At 35.3% G+C, this 18,783-nt stretch overlaps 1 pseudogene; it reads right to left on the bottom strand.

The window, feature by feature from the left end:
• Nucleotides 1-378: 378 nt before the first annotated feature.
• On the bottom strand, nucleotides 379-17,736 carry LOC141406467 (cytochrome P450 4p1-like; annotated as a pseudogene).
• Nucleotides 17,737-18,783: the final 1,047 nt, after the last annotated feature.

Below are 18,783 nucleotides of genomic sequence, written 5' to 3'. Positions count from 1 at the left end.
TCTTTTTTACTTGTCTTGTCTTCTTTTTTACTTGTTTTCATTTAAATGCCTGTTCCAGAACTTGCAAGAATCTACAATTGTTTACTACGATAACAATTTTTCCTTTATGATATTGAAAATAATAGTAAAATAAAAATTAGTAGATTCTTTCAATACTGGAACAGACCATAAAATACAATACAAAAAATATTAAGGACCTGTTTCACTATGTCGAAAGAAAATGAATGTGAACGAAAAACCCCTAAACTTTACTTTTCATGTTAATATTGGCGTTGTTTTTGCTTCGAAGGAACTACAAAACTTGAAAATCATACACTAGTTTAGTAGTTTTTCTTTCGTTTTCATTTTCGTTCGACATAGTGAAACAAGCTGTAAAACTTTATATTATAACATTTATTTTTATGTTTATGATTATTCTTCTCTTTTTGCTACTTTTATTTTAACTTTATCAGATGTACGTAATAAAATGCCAGCCGAAAAACGGAATGATTCAGGCGTTGTAATCGGTTCCAAACGAAAATGTTTTAGAATATGAACCAACAGAGTTTTAATCTCCAGCAAAGCGAACTTTTGTCCTAAAATTAAGAAACAAAAAAAAACTTGTTAATTTAATGTAAAGAAATAGTTAGGTGTATTATATTACCAATACAATTCCTTTGACCCGCACTAAAGGGTATAAATGCAAATGGATGCCGTTTCTCCGCCTCGGAAGTCAAAAATCTTTCGGGTCAGGATCTTTGTAATACTTTGGATTACGATGTATATCATAAATGTGGATATTTATTTGTGTATTTTTGGGAAAAATAAGCTGGTCAGCAAAAACCATTTCCGATGTGGCTTCACGTATTATGATCGGAACCGATGGATATAAACGTTGTGTCTCTTTTATAAAACAATCTAAATATTTGAGATTACTCAATTCGGACATATCCAAACTAGTCAAATCCCCATTGAGATGCTCCTGTATTTCGTCATAACATTTCTGTTGCATTTCCGGATATAAGGCAAGATTCATGAGAACAAATATCAAATGCATTGATGTCGTATCGAAGCCCTCAAACATAAATGTGTCGACTTCTTCGCAAATACCAGCATGATCGATAAGGCCATCTTTTTCGGCACGCAACATACTATCCAACATGGCATAACGTTGTTTGCGATAAATGCTATAGGAAAGAATGTAAGGAATTAGAGCATCTATTTCGTTAAATATTTAAATGAAATTTTATACTTAGTTTCCTCTTCAATTTCCTTGTTGTCATCCTCCTTAAGTACTTCCTTGCCTAATAGCTCTCGTCGTTTTTCAATAATGCCACTTGAAAAAGCGTGTAATTTCTCCATAGTTTTCAAATAGGATTTACCATTACTAAAATTTTGGTAGAAAAACTCAAAGGTATTGAGGGGATTTTTTAGTCGTTCCAGCAACATTTCTTCGACTTTTGAAATATGTTGACGATATTCATCACCATCCAAACGTTCATCGAGGCGTACACCCAAGGCAGTATCTAGATAAAGGAATACAAACTTTAAAATGTGTATACACAAAGGAACTTATGGCTAGTTTATTTAAAGTGTGTCATAACTAAAAAAATGTACTTCTGGGAAAAGTTTTTTGTTTTTTTGATCTGCTTTCACTGTCCATATGGATGGTATATTCATGGTCTGTTTCACTAAGACAATTCGAATTTAATTTGCGTTCGAACTACTACCAAACTTCTGTTTTTTTGCAAAAATATTTCATTTTGAAGCAATCCATATTTCAATAATTACACTTTCATGTCCTCTACATTTCAATAGTAACAATTTTCATAGTTTTGTACCTTTGTCATTGTGAGTTTGTAAATATTCCAATTTCCCATTGTGATTGATTCATTGTATTTTAAAGTTAACTGACAGAATGCAACTATGTAAATAATTTATTCTACTACTCTTGTAAAACAACTCATTAATTACTACTTTCGATATACCATTTTATGCGACTGTAAACTATTACTAATATATTTACGCCCTACTATTTCTTCTCACGATTTGTACTTAAGCTAGAACAAAATTCAATAAAATCGCTCAGTTTGTGATCTGCATTCTAACGCGTTACATAACCATCAGATAAGATCGCAAGGGGTGATCTCCATTCTAACACGTTATGTAACTATCAGATAAGATCACATTGAGACCATTTGTCCGTCCGGCAGTATACAACAATCCTCACTTGTGTTTTCATATACAATCAGACACCAGAGATTGTTATAATGGCGTCCAACGTGGGGCCATGTATCACGACCACACCAACCATAATTTGTGAGTGATAGCCGAGGACAACAACAACAAAATCAATAGCACAACGTAATTGTTGGAACGATCAGTTGCCGCATTCGTATCCAAAGATGACCCACAAGAAGAAATTGCCTGTTGGAAAAGAAGCTTGATGAATCAACAACTATGTACGTGTACGATGTATGAGTTTTACTCCAGGGTGAGGTAAACATACATCCACCTCTGCTGTCAGTTATTCATCTTTATTCCTGCAAAATGAACCGCGAACCATGTTGAGAAAAAGAAGGTTGATGAAACACCAACAATGTACGTGTACGATGCAGTTTTACTCCAGGGGGAGGCAAAATACATCCACCTCTACTGTTAGTTAGTCAGCTTTACTCCAGGGGGAGGTTCCGCAGAAAGTCTTCAACGCTATCTTTATGCAACTACTACAGTCTTATTGGCACAAAGCAGTTTCAACATTCAATTGTTCCTGAAGCAGTCCATCCTAAGCAGATGCAACAATCCTGATGCAGGTTACAGTAGAAGTTCAACAATCCGTAATTTCTGATGCTTCATCGGGACGCTTTCAGCATCAGAGGGGGAGACTGAAGCAATCCATATTTCAATAATTACACTTTCATGCCCTCTACATTTCAATAGTAACAATTTTCATAGTTTTGTACCTTTGTCATTGTGAGTTTGTAAATATTCCAATTTATCATTGTGATTGATTCATTGTATTTTAAAGTTAACTGACAGAATGCAACTATGTAAATAATTTATTCTACTACTCTTGTAAAACAACTCATTAATTACTACTTTCGATATACCATTTTATGCGACTGTAAACTATTACTAATATATTTACGCCCTACTATTTCTTCTCACGATTTGTACTTAAGCTAGAACAAAATTCAATAAAATCGCTCAGTTTGTGATCTACATTCTAACGCGTTACATAACCATCAGATAAGATCACAAGGGGTGATCTCCATTCTAACACGTTATGGTAACTATCAGATAAGATCAAAATGAGACAATTTGTCCATCCGGCCGTCTACATCAATCCTCGTCTGTGTTTTCCTGAACAATCGACACCAGATTGTTATAATTTGTATTATCTTGCAATCAAACAAATATTGTTCTTCAATAGCAGGAGTTTGGTAGTATTTCGAACCAATTTGAATTCGAATCGCCTTAGAGAAACGGCCCATAAATTTCACATTCCATTTCTCAACACATTTGTGTTTTTTATTAGCATAATTCCATGTCGATTTAACGATATTCAATTGTCAATCCGTCAGTCTATTTAAATCGACATAAATGAATAAGCCTAAACGCAGCGTTTCAAAAACGAAAATAAATCAACTAAAGAGAAGAACTCGGCATATAGAAGCCGCAAGAGAAGAAGTCATTTTTTGAAAAAAGAAAGATCATGAAAACCTGAGCTTGAGAGTTGTACAAAAGCCAGAAAGAAATCTGAAAACTTTACCAGAGTGCAGGGGTGCTCAGAATACTTGGTGCATTAGTAGTGGTAAGACACTCTCCCCATTGCTAAGCAATGGTAAATCTGAAATAAAGAGAGAATACGCGTGCTTTATATTTACGCTACCGTAAGGAAGCGAGCACCAATGCCAAAGTGTAACAAATGAGAAAAGGCTACAGTCGGAACGGGACCGACTATGTGATACCCTACACCACTACCCCTTTACAAAGGCTTTTCACTGCTATACATTTATTTTAGGGAGATACAAACCAAAATAGCTACCAATTTACTCCAGGCGACAACCTACTTGGTACTGATTTAAAGCCCCGCTGGTCTTCTTCATTAGCAGGAAGCATGTTTCGAATACACCAAAATTCTGAAAAAGTGAATTTCGGATCGTTTTTAATTTTTTCTAAGCAGGTTGTCCTTGCGGCACCCTTTACTACGGTACTTTTTTCGGGGGCAAGTCCAAGCTTCCTAATATAATGGCCTAAAAGCTCCAAAAAAACCTTAACGGCATCAACTAAAATGGCAAATTCACGAGATTAGCGGGGAGTTTTTTGTTGGTCCAAACTTTGCACATCGTATTATTTCATCTAGTCATATATCAGGTTGGAATATAACCCAGTCCATCGGTTACTTCCCACACAACATTTCGGGTACTTTCTACACAAAGTTTGGAAAGAGTGCAGTGTAGGGACTCGTCTGGCCGTTTTTAAATTTGTTGGTAGCATGTCCTGTATACGGCCCTAGTAAATTTTTTTCGGGAGCAAATCCATAAATCCTGAGGAATTGGCCCAAAAACTCAAACAAATTCAGAAGTATGTAACGTGACCGCTACATTGCAAAACCGCCCATCTGATATTACATCCAGTATCAATACAAAACTACCTTATCAGTACATGCATAATCCCAACTTCATGCATAATTACAACTCCATTCATACATTATTTAAACTTCAGTGTATTTCCTGGTTGTCTCGCCTTACAAATAATTCTCATTCACTCCGCAAACCAAATAGATAAGATGTTTAGTTTTCGTCGCTGAATTTGTCGAGTGCTGGCGTTAACCGACGTGAAAGAGAAGACGTGTGAAGACTACATCAACCATCGACCTTGCGATACGTTCGCTCCTGTCGATTTGTTCACTCCTGCCGATTCGTTCGCTCCTGTCGATTCATTCGCTCCTGTCGATTTGTTCACTCCTGCCGATTGGTTCGCTCCTGTCGATTTGTTCACTCCTGCCGATTCGTTCGCTCCTGTCGATTCGTTCGCTCCTACCGATTCGTTCGCTCCTGTCGATTCGTTCGCTCTTGTCGATTCGTTCGCTCCTGCCGATTCGTTCGCTCCTGCCGATCCGTTTGCTCCTTGCGACTCGTTCGCTCTCTGCGATTCGTTCGCTGACTATATCTGACTCTTTTCTTTACAGAACAGCAATCCGAATAGGAACAAACCGAACTCAACACTCGAAGAATACCGAGTCGAACTCAACACCCGAAGACTACCGAGCGGAGCAATCCCACGGCAGCGGGTTCTTTCGTACCGGATTGACCCGAAACCATTATGTTTCGGCCAGCGGCTGCCAACCCAGCAAAAAACCTATGCTTATACGTAGGTTTCTAGCTGCTACAACAACAACAACCGAGCCGACAGCAATCCGAATAACACCAAGCCGTGCGATACCCCAACAACGGGAACTACTGACCCATTGCCAATTCGAGTATTGCCGAGCGAGGACTGACGATCAGAAGATTGCCGATTTCACTATTGCAGAGCCGAGCGTTATCGACCGACTGTCATCCACCGATTACCACCTACTTTATACCGACCAATTCGTAGCGATTCCACCCGATGCTGTTCCCCAACTTTACTAACATATACTACAACATTAGCTAATCTCCATACTATCCGAAACGTATGTTTACGAAATTATATAAATAAAAATAAGGTTTGTGGGTCCTTGAGTCGACCCTGGCAGCGGCTGAGCTAACCTCAGCCTTTGGTAAAACCACTCGTTATAAGTATTGTGTTTGATTCTTTTCTTTAGGTCCGAGGCTGAGGGCATTACTCAGTCGCCACAGCTGACTGATACTTTCGTACTTGTTTTTTGAAGATTTTAGTCACGATTATTTTTCGATCATACCTTATAAACCATTGGTGCCTCATCGAAATAACGGTTTTAGACACCAAGTACGTTTGGACGAAATTAGTTTCAGCCAATTTGGAGTCGATTTAGCCATGTCCGTCCGTCTGTCTGGCTGGCTGGCAAGTGCGCACAGTGTCACGACCGTGGCCAAAAATGTTAAAAACCAAGTTCCTCGTAGTACAAATTTATTGATGGGAATTGATAGAAAAGATGTGAATTAGAAGGAATCTGAATTTTGGTATTGATACGTCAAGTAGTTTTTCTGTATGAAGTTTTAAATCCGGCAATTGTATATAATCCGTATTTTTGTCTTTTTTTTTCAAAAGTTATCATGTAATATCATATATTTTGTGGGCTTATTAGGGACCTAATAATCTTGTCTTTAAACGAGGGAATTTTTAAAATATCCGTTTTTAAAAAAAGTGTGAACGGTCAATGTCAAAATTCCGTTTTTATTGTATTGCTCTTTTTGGCCATTAATCGGTCAAAAAACTTTTTTAATCTACTTAGCGTCGAGAATTTTTTTTGGTAGAAAACTTAAAATTTTAAGTGAAAATGATATTTTTGAGATATTTGAAGCATTTTTAAAACAAACAACTCTTTTCTCTGAAAGTATAATTTTCCGGCAAACGGGCCTTCTTTTAAAAGTGCCGAAAATGTTCCACAATCGACCTCTCCAATACTGCAATTTTATGATTTTATTCTAGTGTGGAAGTCGTTTGTTGAACGCCTAATTAAACGAAACTTTTTTCAAGAAACCTCTCTAGTCTGACCATCGACTAACAAATCCCTGACTTTATATGAATGTAACATTTATGATTAAATTTTTATCGCATATTTATTTTTTCATTAAAAGTCGAGAATTACAAAAAAGTTGATTTTTTCGAATTGCTTGCGTTTTAGGCAAATTGCGAGGAAATGCATATGCCAAATGAAGCTGTATAAGCATGGAATGACAGTTAACAGACAATACTATAACAAAATGCAACAAAAAACACAACATTTTGCGAAAATATCCAGTTTTACGTACATTTTTGCAACCAATTTTTGTGGCGTTTAAACGACCAGAATTAAGGAAAATTCTTTTATTTAAAAAAATTGATGTATTCAATAAGCCCACAAAAATATACAAGTAAGAAAAGTCTATAGTCGGACGGAGCCGATCATGGGATACCCTATACCACTATCCCTGGACAATCGCTCTCCACGGAACTTCTTTTCAATGATTGTGAAAATTTAATTATCAAATATCAGAGATGTAATGTATAATACTTATGACCAAAACCAAAAAGTTATCTAGCATAACAAAGACATTTTTGTAGCAGGAAAGGAAAATTTAGTTCACACAAACTAAAATGTAATGAAACCCACCGCTACGTTCAGGGACGTACGCAGGATTTCATTTCGGGGGGGGCCCAACTTGACCAAAAATCATGAAAATTTAAAATGATGTGTAGGGTTACGTACAGCTTTTTTAAGGTTTTGCTGTTGATTTTATATGAAATATTGACACAAAGTATAAAGATTCAGTAGAGAAAGATCACAATATTTAGGATACAATTTTAACTTTTTACGGAGTATTAAATATAAGTTAAATATAAGATATTTAGAATTGAAATTGAAACCACGTTTGGTATAGTCGCCATATAAAAGTTGCGTCCCGTTTTCAGTATTATGGACCTATATGATTAAAAAATATAGGTCAACGTTATGGTATATCCCAATATTTTAAAAGTATAGAGAAATGCCATTATTTCTGCTATCGCAAGATTTTCAGTAATTTTTAGAATATCAGCTGTAATACGGATTTTGGGATTCCTTTTTGTGAAAGAGCCTCCATGCAGAAAGTGGTTAAAATATATCCACGTTTTAATCCAATCCCTACTTAACTATATTCGCGAGTAGGACGAATTGAGTTATACAGGAGTTATAGGGTATAGGTGTATAGTTCGACCAGAACATAACGCCTCATTTTTTTAATTACATATCGAAATACCCATACGACTTCTATAAATTAATTACCTTTAAAAAGAAGAATAGCACGAATCTGCGAGCACAAATTGGACTTTTATATCTAGCTATTGTGCCGATAACCTAAGAATAAACTATTCTTTAATGCCATAAAAACGCCAAATTTGATTAATTAAAAACTTTAGAAATTTAAAAACGGACGATACAGACTACGATTCATAGACTCCAAATCCTTCTCAGAGTACTGTTGAGACTACAAAGCTCATGTTTGGACTAAGCCACAGCATGGTCGATCAAATATCTCAGACATCAATTGGCAAACTCTAGCTAAGTCGTGACAAAATAATATAAGTCGAAAATTTTCATGATTGATGATCCGGCTGCATTCTTTACTTTTTGTATAATGTTAAAGAACGCCTTAACTAACTTTAATTGAAAGGTGCTTACACTTGGGAAGTTTTTGCAGTTTCTGAAACTACAATGTTCATAGATGAGAAAAATCCAAAAACAAGAAAAAAATCGCTGGATGGATTTTTAAATAAATCGCGATCAAAGTTCACATTTTAAGGTTCATTTGAGATTTTCAGGATTTTGCTGGAAGCGGCAAGTCCTATCGAAAGGCAACTAAGGAAAATGTTGTAGCAGTGAAAATCCTCTTTAACATTTTCTTTAGTCCCATTTCGATAGGACTTATCGTTCCCACGCAAAATCGTAAAAACCTAAAATAACCCAAAACATGTGAACTTTGATCGCGATTTATTTGAAAATTCATCCTGTGATTTTTTGTTTGTTGTTTTTTTCTCATCTATGAAAAGTTACTGCGCCCACAAGCCATTTTAGTTGGTCTCCTTAGTATTTAGAGCTTTGAAGCATGGACTTTCGCCCTCAACATTTTATATCGCAGTAAACAAGACTACAAATGTCAAAAAAGTCCAAAGGTTCAGTCTTAAGCTGCACTTATGTTGAATTTTGAGAAGGACGTACATGAAGATGTTGGCCACACATATTCTCTTGGAACTTGTTGTACATTTGGAAAAAAAAATTATTTGAAGAACTGGACCGATATAATCAATTTTGGGTTCGATATATTTTTGGAAGAAATACTGCGATGTGCAAAGTTCAGATCGAATCGATTACTAACATTTTAGCGAAATTTTTTTCTTTACGAGATCCAAAACTTTGACCAAATCGGTTGATCCGTTCGAAAGTTATCATGCGCTCCAGTCTGCCAGACAACTGAGATGCAGACGGACGGGCTGTCCGTCCAAACATATCGCTCATTTACTCAAGGAGTGGCATAACTCAAAAAACGGGTTTTTTGAGTTAGCAATTTCTATTTTTTCTACGACTTCTATTTTATCTTGTGTCAAATTTTCATGTTGATATCTCTAAAAATCAACGAGTTACAGCTTGTTTTCTAGGAGTTTGGCATAAATCAACAAAAAGGCTTTTTGAGGTTATAAAGCACTAAAACAATTCGAAACATTCTGATCTTGCACAGAAATTTGGCACGAATATCTGGCAAGATCTGTACAAAAGATGATCCCAATAGTTACTTTATTTTTTGTGTATTAACCTTTTTAAGTTGGGAAGTCAAATTTCTTTCCGCAACTTAAAACGCGTTTTTCTCGAAACTTGATTTTTTGAAATATAAATGAACGATATGTGCAATTATAGGGAAAAAATTCAAGTGAGTATGCTACATATAGCAGATTTTAGCAGTTTTTGACGAACACAAATTCATTTTTCTTCATAATTTTCTCCTCTAGTTTAGCAACAACTAAAAATGTTGGTGAAGGCAGCGAAACATATTTCTAATTGGCTTTCAATATATAGTCCACGAAGAACGCTTTATACATTTTGTCCAATAGACATTTTTCATGCACTTCCATTCCCACAATACTGAATTATTTTGGATTCAGGATGAGTGTAAAGTCTCGAGACCTCAATATAGCTTGAATAAGAGATCACAAATATGGAGTATATTCATTGCGGAATTCGTATTTCATAGTGGAATGATGTGGTATGAAGACGTAATTCAGATTTCATTGGAAGTTTCTCCCAAAAGGAGTATACAAACAAAAAATTTGAAAAAAATCTTACATAACTTGACTTGATGTACATTTTCTGTACAGAAAATTCATATATATAAGATAGATATATAAGTTTTCATTTGAAATATACTAACATAAAAAATGTTTATGACAAAAAAAATTTAATAATTGGTTACAGTAGCTTAATAAATTTTGTTCGACCAAACCATTTCGGGGGGGGCCCGGGCCCCCCGTGCCCCCCCCCCTGCGTACGTCCCTGGCTACGTTATTGAAATTTTTACCAATTTCACACAAAAGTTTCAGTCCATTTAACCCGCTAAGTATTATCTGATCTTCACGTTGCACGGTGGTCGAAATCACTGATCTAGCGGCGCGAAATTCATAACTTGCAAACGAATTGAGATACGTCACTGAAATTTTGCACAAACTCAGCTTGTACCTGTGGGTAATAATGGGCCAAATATGAACAATATCGGCTAATGTTTTGGTATAGCCCCCATATAACGGTACCTTCCGATTTTCGGTATTTTGAGGATTTAAGCCACAATTTCGCAGCAAATTAGCTGTAATTTGGTATTTAGGGTTCCTAGTGGTCACAAAATATTTCCACCAAAAATTATGAACATAGGTCCACGTTTTGATATAGCCCCCATGTAACCGTACCTCCCAATTTAAGGTATTTTGAATATCATGGCCACATTTTTAATTCAACTTGGCTGTAATTTTGCACTCCGTGTTCTCACTGCGTATAAAATCTTCTTGCAAAACATTTTCAATACGGATTTATGTTTCGATGTAGTCCCTTTTATGGTACCCCCGATTCGTTGAATTTTTACTTGTTATCCCATATTTAATAACGTATTTAGCTATAATATGGTATTATAGTGTCTCCGGGGGTAGAACTCCTCCTTTCTCAAGATAGGTCCATATTTTGATTTAGCTCCCATACAAAAGCAGAGCTAAATTTGTATAAATTTCACGCAAAATCCCTTATTTTAAATGTGCAGTCATCAAAAGATTTGCAAATATTTGCAGCCCGAATGTGGTTATTCAGTATCCAGAGAGTCCAATTTCATTCCCCAAAAACAAATCGGACCTAAGTTCGGCCAAGTTTACAAGATGCACTCTATGGAACAAGCGCGTACAATCCATAAAAACACTAAAAAATTGAATTTTTTGAAAATTTATTGGTATATAACTAAGTACCTCCAGACCCCAAACTAATTTTTATAATTTAAATCACACCCTCTGCTATTAATTAAAAATATATCTTGTCCATTTTCATTACGAATTTATTTAACATTTAAACAAATATGAAGTTAATTTTTTTGCAACATTTTTTTAAAATCTGATGCAACAAAAACTCTTTTATTTGATAGCGAATAACTGAGTGAATATTTACAACAACAAAAATGAAAAAAACAAAATCTTTGTCTGCAAAGTGTCTGTAATCGATACAATGGAAAATATTTCGCAATTTTATAGTTCGATTTTTTGACTTTCGCGCCGCTAGATCAGTGGTTTCGACCAGTGTGCGTTGGTTTGTACGCTTCTTATTCATCATAAACTCAAACTTTGTTTAAAATTTTGCGGGTTATTATTTTGACCTACAGAGCCGCTACAAATTTGTATAAAATGTTGTTTTTGGTCCATTTCATCCCCTGAACATTTCACGATCATCACCAAAAACTAATCATTTCTATTCTGGCCCGAACCCAACCTCCTTAAAAAAATTCGTTACGATCGGTCCATAATTGCGGCCTTAAGCTTGTTTACAATTTTTAATGGACGGATACACATCGCTAAATCGCTTTATCTCGTCGAGATATTAATTTCGGCATACCAAATAAGGGGTCTAAGACGAATATTTCGTGGTGTGACATAAACTTTTGGAGAGACAATAAGTAGCATGGGATAAAAATGTGGTTCTCTACACAGAACCCATTATATATTAGGCAGTAGGTCCGTTATCTAGCAAACACTTTATTGCAATTTACATCAGAGGAAAGGTCAGTAGTTTTTTTTTTTCCATATGTAGGCCACTTTGCGAAATATATATCTCCTCAAGGAATTAAAATATCGACCAAAAATAAAATTTTTATATTTTTCATACAAAAGTAATGGTCCATTTCACCCGCTAAAGAATATCAGATCATCATTCAAAATTGCAGGCATCTTTTTCGACCTATACTTTTACCCGGTGCAAAATTTCGTGACTATTGATGTATAATTGCGACTTCTAGCGAGTTTATTATTACACTACAAACAAATAACGGAATATATTAGGCTGTAACTTTGTTATATGATCGTGCACACCAACATAATTTGCATCAATTGAAAGGTCAAGCGTTCCACTTTCAAGTATATCTCACTTGTCCGGAATGTCACTTCCAGGAATTAAGATATAAGCTGAATATTAAAAATGTTCACAATTTTCACACAAAAGTTTTGGTCCATTTAACCCTCTAAATATTATCCGATCGCCATCTCAAATTGCAAGCTTCTCCTTTGTGATATACTCTTACCTTATTTAAAATTACGCGTTGATCGGACTATTATTGAGACCTACAGAGCCGCTAGAAAATTGGATAAATATTATGTTTTTGGTCCAGTTCACCCGCTAAATATTTCACGATCATCGCCAATAAAAATAGGGATCTATTCTGATCTGAACCCGACCTCCATACAAAATTTCGTGACGATCGGTCCATAATTGCGGCCTGGAGCGTGTTTACAATTTATAATGGACAGACGGACGGACGGACGGACACACATCTCAAAATCGCTTTATCTCGTCAAGATATGAAGATTGGTATACCACATTGGGGGTCTCCGACGAATATTTCGCCGTGTTACATGAATTTTTACCAAAACAATACCCTTCTCCACATTGTGGTATAGGGTATAATGAAGACTGAACACCAAATGTCAGTCATTACGGGTGGATAATGTGGCTAAAACCTTCAAAATACCAAAAATCGGGCGGCACCGTTCTATGTGAGCTATATCAAAACGTGGACCTATGCCCATAACTTTTTCGGAAAGTTTTTTTTGTATATTGGGCAACCCGCATCTCAAAATTCTGCCAATTTGGTCGAAAAATTTGGCTAAAGTATTTAAAATACCGAAAATTGGGAAGTACCAAAACGTGAACCGACCTTCCCAATTTGTTGGCCTCGCCATTGTCAGCCAACAAAATTCATCCACCTACTATGTTTATATTATATATGTATATTAAAATTAGCAGGAAAAGTCATTTATAAAGAAATTATTTTTAATGAAGTTAGAAAACGAATTATAAAAAGGAGTTAAACTTTTGGTCATAACTGCCAAAACCGCAAATTTCCGCAAAAAGTCTATACAGCTTTGAAATCTACAGGTGCCAGGCTTCAATTTGGTACTAGTGGCCATTCTTGCGTATTTTTGGAAAGAAAAAATCGAAAAATTTGGAATGTTTTGAAGCGACTTGCATCTTTAAATTTTTAAAACGATGACATGAATTTTTTGATTTTTGTCGTTGGGCGCATCCACTGTGCTACACCAGCTCCTTCTATTTTTGGCACCGTTTACATGAGCTCGCGACATAGTGGTGCGCACGAACGGATAGACCGATTCGAACCAAATTATGGGTATCGTAATATTTTGTCCAAACTTAGTTTTATTGGTCCACTCCTTCGGGTACCTCCCCCACAAAAGTTCATTTTTTTTGGCAAAATTATGCTTACGATAACTCTCGAAGAGACTAACCGATTTGGTACCTCCCACACAAAATTTCGGAAAAGTGCAGTTTAAGACCTCCTCTCGAATCGTTTTGATTTTTGTTGTAACAACTTGTATTCGCTACCCCTATGACGACGGTGCAAGTTTTTTCAGGGGCAATTCCATATTTCCTGAGAAAATTGCCTGAAAGCTGTAAAAACCTGAGGCACCATCTATAGTGGGACCCATCCACTATAGATGGTGCAAGATAACTCTCCAACGGATAAACCAATTCGATCCAAAGTTATAATATTTTGTGCAAACTTAAATGGTTAGGTTCGGTTAGGTTAGGTTTAGGATGCGTAACTGCCGTGCCGGCAGCCACTCCACTCGGAGACCTTGAGGTCCATTGTGATCATCCTGACTATTGAAATGTATGTGTTGTAGAGATGATGATGATGTTACTGTAATTCGATGAGGTGTATGGTTGGTTATTGATTTGTAGATGAAGAATGTGGCTATGTGTATTGCTGAAGAGGTGTACCGGTTGCCGAAACTTAAATGAAGTTGTATATGGGCCATATCGGCTGACTCCTTTGGGTACCTACCCCATAACAATCCAAATGTATTCGCTTAAATTTGGTCCATACTTTGTACATCGTGATATTTCTACGAGATATAGATCAGGTTATAATATGGACTATATATATCAACTCCTTCGGGTACCTCCCACACAAAATTTCGGAAAAGTGCAGTTTAAGGCCTCCTCTCGAAGCGTTTTGATTTTTCTTGCAAAAGGTTGCACTCAAGGCCCCTGTTACTATGGTACAAGGTTTTTGAGTTTCTAGTCCATACTTCTTGAGAAAATGGCCCGGAAGCTGTAAAAAACCATACGGCCCGCAAGCGTGGTGGCTGGTGCGAACGACAACTCCCAAACCGAATACTGCGTTGGTATACACTTTGCATATCGTAATATTTCTTTAAATATTAGATAAAATTCGAAAGTGGTTCACTTCTTCCGGTACCTCCCTTACAAAAGCTTGAAAATATTCCCTAAAATGTTACGTGCGATATCTCATAATAGGATCAACGGTTTTGGTCCAAACTTTGGATCTCGAAATATTAGCTTCGTACTTTTTAATGGTAAAACTCATAAAAGAGAGAACTGCAAAAAATTTGTTCTTACACACAAGTTTTCTGAAATAGTTCGGGAACGGAAAAATGGAAAATACGTCAAAAAAACTGGAACAAATGTCAAAGTCGGCGTATCAGCCAATCAGACGCCGGCAACCATGTTACTATTTTTTTTACTCGCCCAAATTTGTCGTGTAAAAAGTTTTTAAGGAGAGCGTCATTCAGCGCCATTTTTGTTTAAAGAGAAGTGCATATTTTACAACTTTTTTGTGTACGGGAACGCTTTTTCGAGTAAAATGTGTAAAAGTCGTAAAAATTTTAAAAACTTTTTAGTTCTGGAACACAGCTATTGTGTTCTAAATTAGTTTATATTCAAAAGTGGGCCCTATCGGTAAACTGCCGGTGGGCCCTAGCGTTAAACTGCTTGGGGTACCACCCACACAAATGTTCATCATATTTGTTTGAATGCGGTTAAGGGTATATTCGAGTATCCTTTGGACATTTTTACCGAAGGTACTCCTAGTGTCCCTGGTTACAGCGATATATATTTTATATTTTTCGTGGGCAAGTCCATGTTTCCTGATATAATGATCCAAAGGTCTAAATTATAGGATGACCAACAGAAATGACTGGTGGGGCGAAATCTATCGAGAGGAATGACTCTCAAAATACTGTTACGAATGTAACTGATAGGTTTAAGTTAGTTTAGTTTAATTTCCGTTAATTTAAAAATTTGAATTGTAACGTAAAGTTTTTATTACGCAGTTACTTTATTTAAGCAACAACAACTACCATGTAGAACTCTCTTCATCATTCTAGTCGTTACATTACCTTTTGTTAATGTTCTTTTGTTTGTTTTGTTTTGCAACAATAATGTAATTATCGTTTAGTTCCTACTTCTTGTATTTCGTGTAGTTGTTTGTTGTTGTAGTTACGTCATTACTGTGCTTGTATGTATGCGAGTATGGATGTTCGCTTAGTGCGAATGTGCGTCTGTGTGTTCGCTGCACAGATTCGAGTTGTTGCCATATTTCTAGATATTTCTAGACCAAGGAGATTTTGGGTATAAATAGAGTTACGAATGGCAACATTGAGTAGTTGTGTTTTAAGCGTTGAACTGAACAGATCGGTTAAAGAAGTGCTGCGTGCTAACTAGAGACTAGCTGTGTGCTAAGTAATTAAAGTCGGTTCCGAATAAGTGTAATAAAGTAAATAAAGCATTGTAGAAACGTAATCTAAAACGAACCCTGTTTTATTTGGTACAAATCGTACTGGGGAATAAAACAACGTCTACACGGATATTAGTTAAATCTAATTCCGTAACAATACTTTTGAGTTTTAATCCAAATCCATATTTTTGTCGGCAAGTTCATAGGCCCAAAATTCTGAAAATTCCCTAAATTCATAAGTTTTTTTTTTTTGTGTGAAATTAGTGTTTCAATGCACACATGCTGAGGGTATATTTCTGTCGGCAAAGCCAACTGATACTTTTTTACTTGTTTTTTAGATTTACAGTGATACCATGGCGCAATTACCCAGGTAGTGGCATCGTAATATTTTGAATATGTTATGTCAAAACTTTCTTTATGTTGTTGGGGAAATTACAACAACTATTTTTTTATAAAGGGATTTGACTTTTCACATTCGAACAGCTGGTGTGATACCACTACCTGGGTAATTGTGCCATGAGTGATTCCAAACAAAAATAACTTTGAAACAACTTTTACAAAAAGTTGGTAAGTATCGATCTTATGGTTATTTTACAGAATTTTGGAAAAATGTTAAAATTGATCGATTCTCCAGAGATATGACGCTTAAGATTAACTTACCACATATATTGTTGAGTGTAAATCGTGGAATTACATCACTTAATGATACTACTCCATCAGAATCTTTAGATTCTATGAGTGTTTTAAGATTCTCCACAAAGCACAACGATTCATGTCTAAAAAGTATTATACAATATTATGAGTCATTGAAAACTTGATGAACATCAAATAACTTACTTAAAAGTATCCATAAAATGTTGCAAAATATTAAAGTGAAATGTTGGCGTTAGCAGGCGGCGTCGGGTGTACCATTTTTTACCTACATAAAAATATTAAAATATATATTTAAAAATAATTATATTTTAATTATTTAATAGAAAGTAATAAAATTACTTGATTGTTTTAAGTGTGGATTATTAAACCAATGGCTTAATTTCATCATAATAAAATTACTATAATTGATATCTCCATTAAAATCAAGCTTTAAGTGAATATAACGACAATATTGATTTAATTCTGTTGATATTGGATTTTAGTCTGAACATTTTAAATTTTAATGAAAGCAATTTACCTACTACTTTGTTGTAACCTTACCGGTACTTGTTAATAGGCCTGTCTTTAAGAACGGATGTAAGAACTCATAAACCAGTCCCTTTGCCAATAGCCGTGAATCGTTCAACACTATTTCAGCTGTTTCGGCATCAATGATATTATAGACCGGCGTTAATAAGAAATATTGGATATAATTGCGTTTTAGTTTATCAGCAAATATACGGGAATAATCAAAGAATTGTTCTGAAAAGACAAAGAAAAATTAAAAACAAATCAACTACATGCATACACACATATGCAATGCGGAAAACAAATTCCATAACCACCTCATCCCGCCCGACTTTTACTTACCCAAATTCATTGATAACAAATCAAAATTACTACCCCAAAAACCACCAACAACGGCTGCCTTACTTTCAACCGGTGATCCATCGATGGTTTTGATTTTAGGTGTCAAAGAGGTCAAAGCATAATTTCGATTTAAATGCCATAGCCAAAATGCCAAAATTACACATAGAATAGCTATTAGAATTGGAACAAACATTTTATTTGCCCGATGTTGATGTTCAATGTTTGTGGACAGCGTTCGTTCATTTGTTGGAGGTGGTATAGCTTTGTTTGCTTGAGCGGTTCATTGATAACTAACTGAGTGAGTGATACAATTTTTTCTCTTGTTTACTTAAGCTGATTATTTCATTGCAAACTATAAAATGCTGTTTTTGTTTTGTTTTGGTGGCTCTCTATGACTCTTCTTCTCATATTGTTCATATTGTTTTGAACAGTGTTTCGGCAAAACAAAAAAAAAAAATAATAATTAATTAATATACATATTTGGTGTATTTTGGATATATACATACGTACATATGTATGTGAAATTGCGTATGTCTACATTTAATAATAAATAAACAATATTTTATAGAAATTGGGGGTCAAAATGATTCTAACTAGTGTCCAGACTCTCGTTATCTATTGTCAGTATTTTCAGCAGAAACAAACAATACTTGTTGCCTCATTTACAAACAAATATATGAATTATGTACCCAGCAAACCAAATTGCTTGAATTTCTGATGCTGCTACCGGTTTGGAATCCGAAATCAGATCGAGTTTGGACCGTGGCAAATCGTATGTTTTTGCCAAGACTTTCGGTTCTAATACGAAACCGAAATTTTAAGCGACAACTTTATGGCTTGCCCCATATAACGGTACCATCCGATTTCTGGCATTTTAAAGTTTTTATCTACATTTACGGTCTAAATTGGCGGTAATTTGGTTATGGGGTTCTCAGCGGCCAAAAAGATTTCTTTTAAAAGTTAAAAATACAATATAATTAAAAAATAAATAAATTACCGTTGTTTATTTTTAAATGCACTAAAAATAATAAAATATTTTTTTGCTTAGCTTCAATAAGTATATTCATCTTCATGATGGAATCTCTCAAATAAAACACTTGCATTTAAATTATAAATTGTGACAAAATTAAACGTGAAGCGTTTTGTTTGAGAGAATCCATTATAAATAAAACACTGTTTTTGGATTTATTTTTTTGAAATTTTTTATATAGTAATTCGAACGAATTTCAATTCGAATGGTCCTTAAGAAACAGCCCATTAAAAATTGGAAGGAAGTTATTCGATGGGAAGAACAGGAAACGATAAAGCAAGTGAGGGCGAAAGCTAAAATAAGCAAATGATAACAAACTCAACAGGAAAAGTA

Source organism: Musca autumnalis, unplaced genomic scaffold (assembly GCF_047663935.1).
Source record: "Musca autumnalis isolate F117 unplaced genomic scaffold, ASM4766393v1 scaffold_5, whole genome shotgun sequence".
Taxonomy (NCBI): domain Eukaryota; kingdom Metazoa; phylum Arthropoda; class Insecta; order Diptera; family Muscidae; genus Musca; species Musca autumnalis.
Note: the sequence above shows the minus strand (reverse complement) of the source record. Positions and strands in the feature narration are given on the sequence as shown.